Source organism: Lepisosteus platostomus, chromosome 9, assembly GCF_059453375.1.
Source record: "Lepisosteus platostomus isolate fLepPlt1 chromosome 9, fLepPlt1.hap1, whole genome shotgun sequence".
In the NCBI taxonomy this organism is placed as follows: Eukaryota; Metazoa; Chordata; class Actinopteri; order Semionotiformes; family Lepisosteidae; genus Lepisosteus; species Lepisosteus platostomus.
The window spans coordinates 32,632,951-32,651,084 of NC_142619.1; the positions used below are offsets into that span (position 1 = coordinate 32,632,951).

The following is an 18,134-nucleotide window of genomic DNA, read 5'->3' on the forward strand; positions in this document are numbered from 1 at the left end:
AAAATATTAATATAGTGTACCTAATATTTACTATTTTATTTTAAAAAAAGTATTTGTTAGAAGAAAAACTTGTGCCCTAAGCGGGTATTGAACTCAGATTACCTATTGACAAACCCACTGTACCAACTGGCTCCTTAGAAACAGAGCTGAGACAAACAGCTTAAATTTTTTTTGAAAGTAATCAAACGTGAATGGCTCAAATTAAAAATAAAACACGTTTACATAGAAAGTGGATTACAGTAATACTACAGGCTATATAAATACATATATTTAGATCCTTAAATTATCATCATTATCAATTGCTTTAGTTAAGCGATTCCATATTATATTCCCTATTAAGTTGATTCTAAAAAGTATGAGGTTTTTTACTGCGATAAGGAGTGCAAGTATTCATAGAAAAGGTTAAAAGATACAGCTTTTTATAAAGTGTATAAACTTGATGTAGTCAGAATGAGCACATCAAAACGTTTCCAAAATAACCACAGTAAGTGACCGAGTGAAAGACTTTGATGCATAAAATTTTTATGAAGAAAGTGGAATACTGTTGTTTATTTTCTATTTAAACTACCACTACCAGCAGTATATGGTTTGTATAATATATTTAAGTATATTAAATTAATATTGTTTATAAGTTCAGAGACGTTATGCTCCTCTTATTTTTATGCTCAGCTACCAAACTTCCCTTTATTTGTAAAATTCCATATTAATATTCAATATTAAGTGGATTTAAACATGTACAGTGAAGAGATTAAATGAAGCAACTGTTTCACTAACAACCAATGCACCACAAGTGCCACCTGTTGGTCATTTTGGCCAGCCAATCATGTACTGCGGTATTCTGCGCTGATATGCAGATAATTTCATGCAGTATGGAGTTTTACAGCGCATTTTGAATGGCTGCATCTGTATACATTAACAGAATTTCTGAAACATCAAGGTGCTTTTTGTACCAAATTTGTATGTAATCTCTTCTATTGCCCAAAGTGGTATTTGTATTCATATTGTCTTTCAATGTTTCAATGAAATGTTTCCTCAGTGTATGATGAGTCCCACAATAGTTGTGTCGTCAAAACATTTTACAATAATACTGTCAGGGCTAGAACTCCCAAAATCATCCTTAAACATTATCTTTCCATCCTCAGGGAAAGTATTGATCCCTGAGGAGCTCCTGTGGAATTGAACTTAACCTTAGAGTTAATTAAATTTTAACCTTTCCATTAAAATGCACAGATTGGGGGGTCCATTTGTCAAACAGGATATGATCCAGAGGATCAAGTTAAGGCTTCCTACCCATTAGACAAGTCAGGACTGTGTTAAAGGTATTGCGTTTCTTTGATGTAAATACAATAAATGAAGTAAGGTAAGAACTTTATTTTCTACACCTTCAATTTCTTATTCTTATCTGACAACAGAAGGGGTGAACAAATTCCCAACCTGTAATTCTAGGTAATGAAGATTAAAACATTTTGTCCAGAATGCTGATAAGAGGGTAAGAACAGTTCCAAATGAGATGAAGCCATTTGGCCTATCTAACCCAGGTGGTAGTAAAAACTGATCCAATGATCACATCCAGCCAAATGTATTTTTGAAAGAATGCCTTTAATGTGTTATATTTCATGGTATGAAAAATTAATATAATGATGCTATTAATGTTTAAGATTTCTATTATATTATGTATATACAGTAATTCCTAAATAATAATAAAATACCCTTGACAGATGTCTTTGTATGATTTTTGCAGACACATGAGTGTAATATATAATATAATAATAGTATAGGTTATTTAACTTGACTACAGTAGCTTATCCTACTTGGGCAAAACCTGGGAAGCTGAGCTTTATAAATGGATATAAATTATCTAAAAAATATCATACTGTCAGAATCTTAGAGTTGGAGTAGATAATACTCTGTAATTATTCTGAGACAGCAATTTCTAATCCTATGTCACTCGAAGATTACAAGGCTTTTATTGATATTCAAGTTGAGTCAGACTTCCTTGGCCTTAACATATCTGGTTTAATTATGGATCTGCATGTATTTATTTCTAATCCATTCCACTGTTATAATTCCACATATCAATCAGACTGGTTCTAACATGTTATCAAAACCAAGTATCAAGCATAAGCCACAAAGCAATAATCACAATCTTTGTGTCATTTCACAAAATTGTATTTCTAAAAGGGAAATTAAAGGGGACATAAAATACATCACCCCCTTCAGTTGAGAACAAACTATGTATTGTCAATGACATGTCCCATCTCCCACTTGTTACAGCAAATCCCATAACTGTAGTATGATATATATTCAGAAAGCTCTGAGTCTAATAGCTAAAGTAACTACTTGAACTTCGTGAACTTCTCCTTACAAATGAATACAACAAAAACAAGCAAACTAAACAACAAAATGACAGAAGGAAAAGAAAACCTCTATGTACGTCTCTTGACTTCTAAAAATGAACAGACAAAACCTAAGCAGGAAAGAAACTCAGCTGTCATTTTTAAAAATGCTTCTGATGAAAAAAGTTTGGATTTGGGCAAATATATCCAACTTTTCATAATCAGCCTGCTGTTTTATCTTCCCCTGCTCAAGTGCTGTTCTCCTTGTTTCTCTCACACACCCGAAGAAGGCTCCACAGCCCATACATAGTGTTTCTTTTCTTCTCTTTTCAGCATGGAGTAACCCTTTAATTGTTCCTTCAAAAATAAATGCCTAAAAATACTCTCCAATTACGACTTGTGGCATAGACAGGTTAAAGAAGGTTAAATTCATATGATATCTATGGTCTGTAATTGTCAATCAATAACCCATTAATTTCTAAGCGATGTGAAAGGAGGTACTATAATTCATGCATATTGATGTTTTTGTTTCTGTTGTACAATACAAAAGCAAGATGAAACTGCACACAGGTACTGAATAGTCAAACTGTTAAAACTCTGAAGTCACGGTTTAGTATTTATTATATTCCTGAAAATGTTTCAGTAAAAAAAGGTCTAGACTTGTTGTTAAAGTGTATGGTTTTAATTGCAACATATTTTGACTAGAGGACATTTGTACGGTACTTCCTTTGTATTCAATTTTTGGGGAGGAAAAGGGAAGTGGTATCCAAATTACAGGATATACTGTAAGAAAGGTTACAAGCAAGATAAGACCATTTGTTCAATCTAGTTTTTTAGGTTCCTGATACCTAATTGAAGGCTTCAACAGCATGGGTGGATAAGGTATAATTTTCCCACATCCCTTTGTGTAATGATGTGCTGCATGTTCTCGGTCTCAAAATGCATTTCCCTTTAATTTCCAGTGTTGTCTTGTTGGTGTTTGACTGGTGTCCTTGAAGATGTTCATTTTTTTTTACCTTCAGTATTATTCTTGATTTTTAACATTTAAATAAATTTCCCATGCAGATTTCTCTGGTCAAGATGAGCCTGTGAATGTAAGAGATTCAAATACTGTACACTTAGAAGAATTCTTCTGCGATATTTTGGACTGATTCCACAGCTGTAAATCAAAGACAAAAATGTTTCCATTATATATTTTCAATTAAGTCTTATATATTTGCATTTTTAATGTGACTTCACTTGATTCCTGTTTAACACTTTGGATGAATCTTAATATTTTGCATTACTTTTTAAATCCATCACCAAATTATATCAAGAAGAAAAATTATTTGCCAACATAAATCCCGAAAAACTGTTTCTTGTTCATTTACAAATTGTACTTCATTAAAGTCTGCTTGGATCATTGAAACAAAGTAGAATTACAGTAATTTTGAATTACTCATGCAATCCTGATTCACTGAAAAAGTAGAGTAGCCCCAATCAATGGGATGTTACAAAATGGCAGAATTTACAGCAAAGCATATTACCAATATGCTAAGGAGAATGATGCCATATCTCTGCCTTCTCTCTTGAGGCAATATGGGCTAGCTCACATTCTCTCTTCCTCTTTCATTGATAGACCAAAATAGTCAATGTAAAGCGACCCAAAGAGCTTGGTAGCTACAGTATGGCTTTAGCCCAACACTTCAGAGCCAAGTAGTCAGTCTGTCAGTATGGTGTATTGCATGAATCCTATCCACATAAGAGTGCAGAGCCTAATTAAAAAATGTTATGGACCTCATCTAAGGTTAAGGGAGGATGGCAGAATGCCATCAGCCTCCACACCTTGATAATTTGGAAGGGGAGACTACCTTCTGAAGGAATTCCTGGTTGGGGAATTCACAGTTCTAGACAGAGAAAAGCAGACATACACTGCACTCAAGAGGAAAGTTTCTATCATGTTCTATAAACGCAAGCAAAAGTGAAAGGTCGTTTTTACAGACAGATGCTTGAACAGTAAAAGAGTAAATGTGTTGAGCATTACATGGAGGAATCAGACAGGTAAGGTGGCTGATCTAAGGGATAGAAGGTGTTTTGTGTCTTCAAGGAGCTGCACATCCAGAAAATGGACTTCAGAGGATTGCTCTAGATAATATTCATTGCACAGAGGAAGACCTTGTTAGGTCCCTCCACCAATAATCATGCCAGTAATTAAAATAATGGAAATTATAGTATCTGAATAATAATTTTATGGGGATGCCTTTTTTAAAAATGCCTATTCATTTTGTCCATTTAGCAATAAATCATAAAAAATTATAACAGCCTTAGTGAATTTTGGACAATAGCATATCCAGTACTGCACCTCTTTTTGTAACACTGATATCTGCTGACCCGTACTCTGTTAAACTTCCAAATTAAACTTTGTGTCCAACACTTCAAGTAAAAAATAACTCCCTTGTGTTTCAGAGGTATTGGATTTTGACTTTTCATATGGGACTTTTTAATTTGATCAAGCTGGTTGCATAGCAACAGGTTCAGATAAAAAATATTTTCTCCATTGTTAGGAGTCATCTTCATCTTGTAAACAGTATTTTAATATTAGTTACATTACATAAATATTAAACAGGACCAAGAAGAACACTAGAAAATAAAAAAATACCATAATTTTGTAGTAATCCCTAAAAAATGTATCCTACTTTTGAATTAAAAAAGGTAGCAGTTTGATTTGCTGAATTTGGGGAAATAATGCTTCTATCTTAGGAGATATGAGATAGGAGAAGAGCAACCAAAGCAGCTGACCCCAGGACAGTCTGGGACTAAGGCTGTGAAAAAGAAGAAGAAGAAGAAGAAGATCTTAGGAGATATGAACATCACACTATTAGTCTGAATGTTTAGGTTTAAGATTTAATCAATATATTAAGGCAATTCTTTTTAAACAGCTTCTAGAAAATGATAGAAAAGAAAATAGCAGGGGATACTGTCTTGGAATATTTTGCTGCCTCACAGACTACATATAAATATCTCAGAGCACGTAAAGTTCTTCAAAAATGTATACTGGACAAATGATCGGGACTGCATATTTTATGTAATATTTTTAGTAGGAGAATTCAGAAGACTTATTGTCACAAACCAACAGCTTGAAAGCACTTAATATTTCAAGACCTGCTAGTGTAGGAATTTGATCGATACTTATGAATCAGCACAATGCCACCTTCACTTTGCCTTCATTCTTCATAATATGCTAATACCACGACATCATTTAAAGGTTCACTTTATACCTTCGCCCTGGCTTTAATTAGTATTGATACATGAAGAAAAAAAAGCAGCAGATATTTTTTAAATTTGTGGGTCTTTCAAGTACAGTAGGACTGATTTTTTTAAATTCTATTAAACAATGAAGAAAATATAATAAGTTGTTAGCAAAACAAAATTGGCATTTAAAATGTGCAATATAATAAAAAAAATATAAGTAACCTATGAGTATGCTTTCAGACTCAGTCTATTTTTAAATTGAGTCCTCAACTCTAAATGCACTCCTGCCATGGAATTTAGTTTGGCTTTTTGAAAATTACTTCAATTTTCATTGATGTATTCTCCCAAATACACTTTTCATGTCCAAACTGTATGTATTGTTAGACATTTTCTGTTCTTTGGTAGAAAGTTAACATACCCAATATTTTGAGCATTCTCAGTAAACCAGTTAACATTTTGTAAAGAGGATTTTCAGCCTTATGACTTCTCACTGACTGAACTTCAATTTGCAATTCCTAATGTATTCTAAAAAAATAATTGGTTCAATTCATATTCTGCTTTTAGCTCTTCAATGGCTTCTTTGAATCTGTTCTTAACTGCCAGTAAAGCTAACACAAAAATACAGGCCATTAGTCTAAAGCTAATTTCAAAATGTCAGAAATTAACATTTTTTTCGTGCTCATGTTGATTTAAAAAATGACATTTATGAATAATTTACATTCCAGATTCCTTACAAGACTATAATAAGGAAGTTTACACCTAAAAGTCTGTATGCTTAAATTCAGACAAAATTTTTATGTTAAAAACTGGAAATAACATAGACTAATTTAATGTAATTTAACATTTATCTTTCCTCAATTACACTTAATTTTTATTTTCATCTATGTCATTAGGTAAAAATATTGTTGTTACTTTTTTAAGAGTTTGTCAGTTTTGTAGCACAATTGTTCTTTTTTTATTAATTGTCCCTTCCTCTTTTATAAAGTGTTAAAAAGTGTTTTTTAAGTTTACCTATTAGATTAATTAAGGTTAAGAACTAGTTCAACAATATTATTTTAAAATATAGTATTTTCTTAATAAAATGTTCATTTACATAAAGTACAGTTCAGAATGTGAATATTCAAAGAACAGCTGCACCTAAATGAACAATTGCATCATCAATACATGAACTTAAATTTTGCAAGTACATAGCTGTAAATTTTTAATTGGCTTTTTTTATTTTCAAAATAAAAGTTTGTGTTTTTAACTTTCTTGAACAATGAATAAGAAGATACATTTCTTATTTAAGGTAGACTTTATAATCTAATGGAACAAGTAATAGGTTTATTCCATGCTGAAAAAAAGAAGAGAGAAAAAACACAACGTTTTGGCCATGGAGCCTGTGAGAGAGACAAGGCAGGAGGCAAAGGTAATGTAGCGGGAGAACAAAGGCTGGGAGAGAGGAGGAGCGAGAGGCAGGAGCAGGGGACAGAAAGAGAGGCCAATCAAGAGGTGTAAAGTCAGAATAGGTGTAGAGAGGTGTGAAATGAAACCTCCAATGAGTGGAGAAAATTTAGAAGAAGAGTAGTCTGTCGTTAAGAGAAAGGGAGAAGGTGTGATCCTAGCTGCAGGATAAGTTTGGTTTCGGTAGTCTTTCTGATGTATGAGTTCAGAAAACCATCTTTGAGAACACAGACGGAGAGATTAGAGTGGTCGTGGCCATCAGAGGTGAAATGAGAAACAATGGGCTTGGAGAGATCTTTAATCTTCACAGCCCTGACGTGTTCTCTGAAGCGGTCTCCAAGTCTCCTTCCTGTTTCTCCAATGTAGAGAGAAACTGGGCATTTACTGCAAGAGATACAGTAAATAGGGTTGCTGGAGGTACAAGATGCCATCTGGGTGATCCGGAATTGTCCTGAGGGGCCTTAAATGAGTGTGTTGTTGGATGTGTACTTGCAGGTGATACAGCGAGCTCTCTTGCAAGGGGAAGTACCTGGTGTGGATAGTTGCTGAGGGTGGTCAAGGTGGTCAAATTTATAATTTAATAACCACTACTCTTCCTCTTTTATACCAATAATTGGATATATCCAGTTCAGGAACAGGAGTGGCACAGTGGAGCAGTGGTTAGCTTTGCTGCCTTACAGTGCTGGTGCTCTGGGTTCAATTTCAGACCTGGGTTCTGTCTGCATGGAGCTTATATGTTCCTCATGTGTTTGTGTGGATTTTTGCCAGGTGCAGAATTTATAAGCACTATAGAAGCTAAAGATAGTGAAAACATTTAGATTTAGATTAAATTCAGGACTATGCAAACATGTTACAGATTACATTTAATTTAGACAAGTACAGAGTGTTACATGAGTATAGCAAAAACAAACTAAAAGCATTTAATGTGAAATATTGTGCTTAAAGAAGCAACTGAGAAAGACAGATGTTTAAATTGACAGTTCATTTTTATCTTGTAGACTACTTGGTGAAACGAAATTAAAGGCAATTTTAGGATATACAGATATACAGTATATTTAATAGTGTGGAATTTAAATCAAGGGGTGTTATGTTAAAACTGTATAATGTACTGTACTAGTAAGACCTAATTCCCACAACTGTAGACAAATTTGTTGCCATACTACATAAAAGGCATTGTTGCTCTTGAGTCAGTCTAAAGAAGAGTAACCTGATACATTCCTAGGTTCAAGGGGCAGTCCTATTCTGACAGACTGAAATAATTGAAAGTCTAGCTCAGAGAGGAGTACATAGGTATTTATTCAGGTATTTAAAACCCTCAAAGGTACTGTCAAAGTTAACCATATTCTGTAATGTACACCTGGAGTCAACATTTAATGGTTCTTATTACTCAAACCTTTTAATAGCTATATAGTATTGTAACGCTCTTGGGTTCACGTGGGTACGCGCCCTCGCCACTGCCGCCTCAAGTCGGCCCCCCACTGTTGAGGACTCGAACCCAGGCGTCCCGCATCACTCAACAGGGACCCAGCCACTTGAACTAAAGGGAAATCTCCCTTCAGCCCGGCAGCTGCGGTCCCTGCTATTCACAGGGAAGGGCGGTGACGTCACCGCACTGGTAAACCAGCTCGAACAACCTGCGATGGTGGCCATGTGCGTTACAGTATATTCCAAAACAGAGACATCTGAAAAGTTGTAAGAAAACCTATTCTACCGGGTAAACTCTCTCAGTTGTGTCATTTAATGTGCAAATAGATGTGTACCTGGAATCAACATTTAATGGGTCTTGTAACCCAAACCTGACACTCTCCCTTCAATACCATTTTTACAACATATTTCATCTGATTGAAAATTTGCCTAATGAAGATACCTGTAGACTTGCTCAGAAACAACAGTGAAACACAAAACAGAGGACATTAACAGAAACTAAAGTTTCTGTTTTTAAAACTAAGAACAGGAGGCAATCCTTTGTATAGAGTATTGTGGGAATCTGGATCAAGCTGGCCATCCATGTTATTGAAGCTGATACCATTGCTTCTTACAAGAAACATCCAATCGGGTCTTTGGGTTAATTAATTACTAGCAACCAAATAAGGATGTACAGCCTCCTTTTTTGCGAATTTGCATTTTTAATTAAATGTATTTGTTATTTAGCATTTTCAAAACACTGAACTGGTTCTAAATCCAACTTGTTTTGCTTAAAATTTATTAGCCAGCTCAATGTCTTTTAAATCAGTAGAATTCTGTATTTGAGTCTTGATGGCATGCTTTCACTGCTTATACATCATCATATCCTATTCTTCATTCTCTCAAGCAGTTTTTAATATGTCAAATTCTCTTACTGTTTTGATTGGTATTCAAATTTGGTATTAGCCAATTATCAAAGTGATAAATCGGTGTCCTTCTTTTGTTTTGGCAGGGGTTGTGTTGGGAAAATAACTGTACATTTGCTGTTTGAAAATATGCAACTTCTTAAATTTTTTGTCGGGATCATAAAAGATTAGTTGTATTACTGTCCCTCCATGTGTTCTTCAATAGAAAGCTCACGCTATCCCTGGGAAGTTTTCATTGAAGACAGCCATTTTGGGTTCAAGATACTGAACCATAATGACTGCTGACAGCCCAATAATTGAGCCCAAATATTGGCAATGACAATCTAGCTTTATCTTAGCTATATAAACCCTGTTAAGCAAGGCAGTGAGAGTCAATTAAAAGGGTATGGGGAGTTGTATTTTCTAGATTCACCTGAAAGAGAAACAGCCCACACCAGTTGTGTCTTTAAAATTGATGTGAGCTTTGTCAGTAGTGGTCTGGTATTTTAAGACATGCAAATGTATTTTCAATTTTGTTTATGAAAATAGTAACAACAAGATTTTCATTTTACAGTATATAAAACCAGGGGCATAGCCAGTTTTCATGTGTGTTTTTGTTGCTATGTTCCACACTTCCTGACCTTGATTGTTCTCCCTCCCCCATTGGTCCATCATTACACCATTGTTTCCATATTACATCATCAGCAATCAGCTTCTCGGCCAATCAGAACTTAGCTTATTCAGTACAGTATATAACTTGGAGGTTTTCAGAAGGAAGGGGCGTTTCATTTGACTGTGGTCCCACTCGGCTCAGCTTCGGTTTCGTTTCACTTTTGGTTTTGCTTTGGCTTCGTTTCACTTCGTGTGTGTGTGTTTTCATATAGCTTCTGCTTTATTGGTTTGTTGGTTTGTGTTCATCTCCTCGTACTTTTGTTTATTTGTGTTATCCTTTATTTAGCCATTACCTTGCCCTAACGTTATATCAACCTCTGTGTTCTTTTGTACCCTGTTACTTGTGTCTACTCTCGTTTTCCCTTATTGGTATTCGTAGTTCACTTGTGTATTTGTGTGAACTTTTGTGTATAGGGTTAGTTTATGTTGTTGGGTACATTCTGCACACATACTGTAGTTGATCTCTGTATTAGTCACACTAGTTCAGTGGGTGAGTGCCGTTTTGTCTTGTATGGTTTTGGGTAGTCAGTGAAGGTTAGCTATGGTATTTGAAGATGCTGAAGACAGAGTGTTTTGGGTTTTCTTTTGTAGTTACGTTAGCTTTCCCTCACTTTCTTAGCCAGCTCCATTTTGTTTGTTGTTTTCTTTTCTTTGGCACCACTCCAGTTCCCTCTCCCTGTGTGCTATTGTGTCCTATCACGTACCAGTCACTTCATCACCTTAAAATAATCACTTTTGCATGAACACGTGTTATCACGCTTCCTACAGTAAGTCCCCCACCAGAACCCACCTGCATCCAAAAACTATCCTAAATGTTGCAACCCTTTACCCCTAGACACTTGGGGTCGTAACAGCCAGGAATTGATTTTTGGTCTAACTGAACGTCCTGCCAGCATAGGGGCACCCCTACAACAATTTGCAATCCAATCCTCATGCAGTATAATCAAACAGCAGGATCACTGGAACATTATATACATACTGTTCAGGTGGGTAGCTGCGTCAGCATGCGTAGGCTGCAAAGGAACAAGTAATAGGTTTATTCCATGCTGAAAAAAAGAAGAAAGAGAACACAACGTTTCGGCCGTGGAGCCTTCTTCAGGTGTCAACTTTTGACACCTGAAGAAGGCTCCACGGCCGAAACGTTGTGTTCTCTTTCTTCTTTTTTTCAGCATGGAATAAACCTATTACTTGTTCCTTTATATACATACTGTCTGTCTTTCACACACACATAGGTTAAGCAACAATTACATAGGCTTCTGAATGCTACTGTGCCATGGCAGACACACACACACAAAAAAACCCAATCAGTCCCCACCTTTGTTGTGAAGTTTTGGCCTTCTAGACCTGATGCAGGCATTGGGGCTTGGAATTGAATATAGCAATAATCTCATTACTGTCGAGAGAGTCGGCAAGTTCCCATTCAAATGATAGTATAGACAAGTTGTTCAGATGATCTGATGACACTGAGGATTGCAAACACATCTTGATCTGAATAACAACTGAAAAGAGTCTCTCAACACTGCATGATGTACTTGGAAGCGTGAGTATTACTGTCAATAGTGCGTTAACATTAGGAAAAATATCTGCAGGGCAGTTGTCAAGCACTTTCAAAAAGAGATGAAAACCTTGTCTGTCTTGCTTCAATTTTGTGGTTTATTTGCTGGATAAACACAGTGAATTCTGCGTCCTGGATAGATATTCCTTATAGCTGGCATGGGGATTCCAGCAACTCTTCAGTGCAAAAAGTATTGAATCCTGGGAGACAGGCAGCTGCAGCACACATGATCCCATTCGTGTCCTCTTCATACCTGCTGTTTAACTCAGTAATCTGTCTGTCCATAACATCATTCCACATTTGCCTAAGATCTGTGATGCTTTTAATACTAGCAGACTTCCCCAGCATGGAAGTTAACAGAGAATCTGTTGACTTTGCAGGCAACTTTCTCTTACGTGAGAAAGTAACATCCTCCTTAGTTAATTTGACTACTTTATCAAAGTCACCATCTGAATTATGTCTGAATTTAGCACAGCTAATCTTGAGATCAATGCAGTCTAACACAGTCAGGGTGGAACTCTGCAACCCCTTAGTCGCAAAATCGCTAGTCTCAAAAAGTTCAAAAACGAAGAAACAAAAACTTCATTGTCTGAATCTGTTGTAATAAAGAATCTGCTTCTAGTTTGGTCTGGCCATTTGATTCTGAGTATTCAGCAAGCACTTCCAACTTCCAGCAAGCACTTCAGCATGAACTCCACCGTGTGTCAGTGGATCGCTTCAGCTCAAGGCACTGTCTATTGGGGTGCATCTCCTTCTGAATTTCCATGAAGCGGGAATGCCTTAGGGCCTCTGTCATGAAATTATGTAAGGAGTTTCAAAGAAAGTGTTTACATGGCCAGATACCATGGCTGCAGTGCAGAGAACCAGATTTAGATGGTGAGAACTGCAGTGAATGTAAACATCTTTAGTAAAAGTTTGTTTTAATATCCCCAGTTTCCAGACATAACCGATGCACCATCAAAGCAAAATCCAATGCACAGAGAGGGATCCAGTCCCAGCGGCTCCAAAACCTGTAGTATTTTTTCTGATATTCCATTAGAAGTCATGTGTACTGTGTAGAAATCCAACTGCCCTTTCTTTGATTGCACCTGCGTGAAAGTAGCGAATACACACTGAAACACGTTTGTGTTTAGACTTATCTTTATACACATCAGCCAAGATAGCATAAAACATAGAATGTGCTTCATGCAATTCAGCTTCTATTTTCCTTAACAGCAGTGAAGCTGTAGACTCCAGTAGCTTGTTCTGTATCTCTGGGCTCATCAAATTAGCATTTGTAAGAAGCTGTTTGAGCCTATTTTCAATTTCTGGGTCATATTTTGTGATAACTTTGCTTGAACATTTCTATAAAATTCCCTTTGTTATGTGACCTTTCAGTTTCCTTGTGCCCTTAAAGTGGAATACCCTGCTTTGCGGGGTAAGACAATGTCCAAAGCAACTTTCACATGCTGGCGGTTTCTCTATAAATGAAATGTTAGCATCCCCCTCCAGTTGATTTAGCACTGTCCCACGGCCGCACAGAGCATGGCACACCATGTACTGTGACTCTGACTTGCTAAGTGCTATATGATGCTATTTACTGTTCTCATGTTTTGAACAAGCCTGTCTAAAATATTTCCAATTTTTAAATCATTCTCTACTTAACACTAACTCAGTATGCATCTCTGGGAAGTGTCTGCAGACATTGCAGTATACTGCATTCTTAGCTATACTGTATTCTAGCCATTTCAATTGTTCATACCACTTTATCGAAAAACGCTGTGCCTTTCGGGTATTGTCGTTGCTGGGAATTATTGCAACTTGGGTTGAGTGGCTGGTTCGTCAACAGCAGACAAATCTGTTGGTGGTCCTGTCACCGTAGACCCGTCTTTTGAGACTGAAGGTGGACTCGCCTCAGAAAGTATGGCCATAGTGTTAGCCCCCATCATCTCCACAGCTGTAGCATCTCATGTGTCTTATTATTTGTTTTGGGGCTGGTCTTGTCGTCTTTTGAAAAACGGAGATATATGCATTTGTTTTGACATGTTGGCTAATGAACCAAAAACCTAGCGCTACTATAGATAGCTCTAAGAGTCTCTGACGACAACGATAGCCAATTAGGCTACGGCTACGCATGCACCGCCCCACTGCAATTTCATAATTTTCGTATTGGTCACAAAACATACAGCGAGCCAATAGCAAATTAAAATCAAATCATGTTGCAAATCATGTAACACAAACAAGGAAAAAAAATCTTAAATTACTTTGGACTGATTGGGTAGGCATAGGATCAATCAGGGTGACTGTGCCCCTGTATGAAACCTGCTGAGCAAGATTTTTCAAAACTTACAGACTTCGGATATTACTCATATTATAGCTTTCTGCTACCATGGGTCTAGGAGCCGATACAATAAATAATGAGGAAATCTATGTGGAAGTTCTTAACTCAACTCGGGAGGGATAACGACAAACAAGCCGATTATACCCAGCTATTCTAAATTATAATCATTACTGACATTTACTATGTATGTAACACAAACACCTCCTTTTTATATTTTTTGTTTCATGCAAAAAATCCTCCACCCTACAAGCTACTTCATGTTACCTCCTCTCAGTAAAAGGGGGTTTGAGCCTCCTTGTCCTTTAGCCAAACGTTTGGTTAAACCAAATATTTTTATACTTAAAATACTCATTCACAAAACACCTGATGCTTGAAGGTTATTATTTCTAATGAAATCAGTTTGTTAATTCTGTGATGCATTTTCATTTTTTTCTTTTTTTATTCCTGTTTTTAAAAAAGATAAACTGAGGTATTGTGTGTTCAGACAAGGAGTTAGCCACAAAATTCTTAATCTGGGTAACCAGATGTAATTTTTTGCAGTGATAGTGGTAGTGCACATTATCCTTATGCTATGTTTAATTTTGTATAATTATCTTCTCATTTGGTCTTGGAGACAGAGCAAATCATATTATTATAGTTTGCATTTCTGCAATTAAAATATGTTTCATATTCTTAACTAATCCTCAATTTATATTCCTCTATAATAACTTGCTTATACCTCTGATATCATGTGTGGTTTGTAGTAATGGCTTTGTGCTCAACGACCTCCATTACAAATTGTGGATGCTTATTTTTTTAGGAGCTGATCATGTATGGAATTACCCCTTGGAAATAACAGCTTATTTTGATGGATTCACACAGGTATAGCAAGGTAAAATCACTGCATGTTTTAAAAACTTCCTAAGCTGAAGTAACGCATAACGCTGGATGTTTCAAAAGGAATAGTTTAATTGTGTTTTCTAGTGTGGACTCCATGCAGATTTTTATATGCTTTGCACCGACATAAAGAAGTGAATATTTTTAATCAATGACCATGCATACATATGTTGTCCCTAACATACAAAAACAGACATTACTATTGATGCAAATGCAGACAATATATATACACTTTGTAGAAATCAATCCATGAACATAAAATTTGTTATTGAAATATTGTGGTCAAATATTTTTAATTTACACATTTTTAATTAATGAGGGACATGAGCAGTTAATAGCTTTGACATAATATAAAACAATCTGTTGTCATAATGTTTTTTGGTGTGTTGTATATTTTTAAATTGCCAGTAACAAGCTTTACATTACACTGAACTGAATCAGAAGCCTTTTAACTCTAATTCGTTGAATGAAGCCTCAATACTTCCATCTGTTTTGTTGTCAGATCTGGTAATATTTGGGTATTATTTCTCATTCTTGAGCTAAGAGTCTAATTTCAGTGCTGTTTTGCTGTGTTGTCTGGGATGTGATGTATGTAAAGATCAGTAATTATCAAGATTATTTTAACTATCCTACAGAAAAGCTCAAATTTAAAATACATGTATAGTCTGATTAATTGAGTTTGCAATATTATATTAGGGAGGGATAATACAAGACATATTCAGTTTTGCCATCCCTAAGGTAATCATTGTTCACATCATATTCTAAATGTTTAAACAATATAAGTTACCATACAAAAAACATTTCTCCTTCACATTCATCTTTGATATCCCTCCTCCACCCTACAGTATCTCTACTAAGTTACCCCTTGATTCACTCCTCACTCACCTGAGCATCCTGATCACCTCATCCTATGACTAGGAGGCTGGTCCTCAGACAAGCAGGTTGAGCCAAACATTTCTATGACTAGTCAAATATTATTAAATATATTTAATTATTGGTTGTTGTTCTAATAATTCTTTCTTGTGAAATAGTATTTTTGAGGTGTTCTTAGTAAATTTAATAAATTTATTAAAGTGAGTTTTGATCAACCTTTTATAGTTTATATTACGTTTCTTGAATTTTATGGATCTGAAATGGCTGGCTGGCATTTGTACGCACTTATACAACTGGATGTTCAGTGAAAGAGAGTAAATTATCTTGTTCAAGGTTACAACAGTGCTCCACTCATGCTTTGAACCCACAACTTTCCAGGTATGAGTCCTGATCACTACAGTGTTGCCTATCTTTATTTTGGCATCATGCTGTCATTTCGTGTTGTTTCCCTTCAGAAACTGGAATCATGATTTCAGCTGAAGTTCTTCCTTAACCTCTAATTGTAGATATCACAGACACAATAAATGTACTTTTTTATTTCAGACACACTCGATTAGAACTACTACTTTGGTGCTCAAAATTAAAACGAAGCAAATTGAGTATAAAAGATAACCTCTGAATACCTAACTAGATGTAGTTGCAGTTAAGTGAACTTTCATGTCCCTCTACTAACACTTGTGAGGAGATGCAGTCAGTTGTCAAAGGGGTAACAGTGAAAGGAAAGGAAATAAAAGCAAAAAAACTATCTCCTCCATAATGCAGCTGATTCTTGGGAGCTCATGTTCAGGATGGAAATGAGCACCGAGCAACATTGTGTAGCCTAAATAGAAAGGGTAGCCCTGCAAATCCACTATTACGGTACAGTATATGCAGTGACCTTCCAAGAGGAGAGAACTCCTCATTTTCAGAACCAGAATTTTAGAATAATCTGAAAAACTTTTTCTCTTATTTCCTTATTTTCCTTATTATTTTTGAGAATCATGCATACCATTTGCCACCTAATACATCAATCTATTTTCTAACTGCTTTATCCAATAAAATATCATAGTGGAGCCGGAGCCTATCCCGGCAAGCGACAGACTCAAGGCAGGATACACCCTGGATTGGATGCCAGTTCATCACAGGAAACTCACACCACGACCAGTTTTCCCCATTTGTGTTTGGAGGAAACTGAAGCACCCAGAGGAAACCCATGCGTACACAGGGAGAACAAGCAAACTCATGCAGATAGCACCCCAGAAATTGTACCCTAGGCCCCAGCACTGTGTGGCAGCAATGCTAACCACTGCATCACTATTCAGCCCTTCCAACCTAATGAGAGCAAATATTTAATATTTGAATATTAGAATATATAATATAAAATATAATATGCAAATTCCTTAAATTTTTTATAATTTATATAAAGTTTATATATTTTATTTTATAAATGATGATGAATACAATATCTGTTTTTATTATGGTAAGATAAATACTTGAATAGTGAATCTTTTATATTAATCAGCTTATGATACATGTTATAGTGGTCACTAGGGGTTTGGACATTGAAATTTATTTGCCTGTGTGGTTAATTCTTTGAGTTTTAGTGGTACTTTACTAGTCAGTGGGAATCAAAAAGACTTCCAGAAGTTGATATTAGTGTCAAGCGGCTTTGTGAAACTATCAAATGACCAAGTGGGGAGTTTCATTGTAGATGTAGAAGTAATATACAGGTAATTATTTTTCAGATGTAATTTCTAAATGTAAACTCATTGTGCACTTGGATTTATATTTCCTAAATTCATTTTAATTGCACACTATCAAGGCTATGAATAAATTTCAAGGTACATATATTAGAAAAAATGTTAATTCCTTTTACTCAAGATAAAATGTATTTTTTTCAGGACTTATCCTTCTATTATTGAGCAATAGCAATACATATAAAACAGCAGACCACCCAAGTCTCCCAAATATTCAGATGATTTTTCCATATCAGAATAATAATATTCTTTCTCATGAACCCCTGGGTCAATAAGTCCCATCTGTGTTCAATAATTTAAAATTTTGAAAATTTAATACAAACTCTCCATAGACAAAGTATATTAAAGAAGATTACTCATTATGCATGAAAAAGAAAGTAGTCTACAGTAAGTAAGTATCTGAAGAAGAAGCTTGGAACTAGCAAATCTGACATAACAATGAGAAATTGCTTAAATAAAGTTTAATGGGTGCAGTCATTGTTAAACAAAACAAACAAAAACAGTATTAGAAATAATATTTGATAAGTCATGGGAGATTTTTTTTTTAAAGCAGTGAAAACAGTATACAACACATTTTACAAAAAAAGACTACAACATTATCAAAGAGATTGCCATCTTAAGGTGAATGAATTATATTCCTACACTGTAGCTATTAAACCACTTAAATATATAATGTCACACCCTCACATTCTGCAGTTGCCATGGCTAACCATAGCATTCCCACGAGCGCTTGCATATCCCAAGCTCGTTAGGTCCAGGTCAGGCCACCCATCTGTGCATCTG

At 35.6% G+C, this 18,134-nt stretch overlaps 1 protein-coding gene across 2 annotated transcripts in view; it reads left to right on the forward strand.

Annotated features, from left to right (window-relative positions):
* LOC148654803 (chemokine-like protein TAFA-2) overlaps positions 1-18,134 on the forward strand; it is a 126,264-nt gene that overhangs the window by 30,159 nt on the left and 77,971 nt on the right. The window contains exon 2 of one of the 2 annotated variants that reach the window (XM_088644768.1): positions 14,666-14,737. The exons of the other annotated variant lie outside the window; for it this stretch is intronic. The gene's annotated coding sequence lies outside the window, so the exon portion shown is untranslated. The remainder of the gene's footprint in view (positions 1-14,665; positions 14,738-18,134) is intronic. 2 annotated transcript variants of the gene reach the window in all.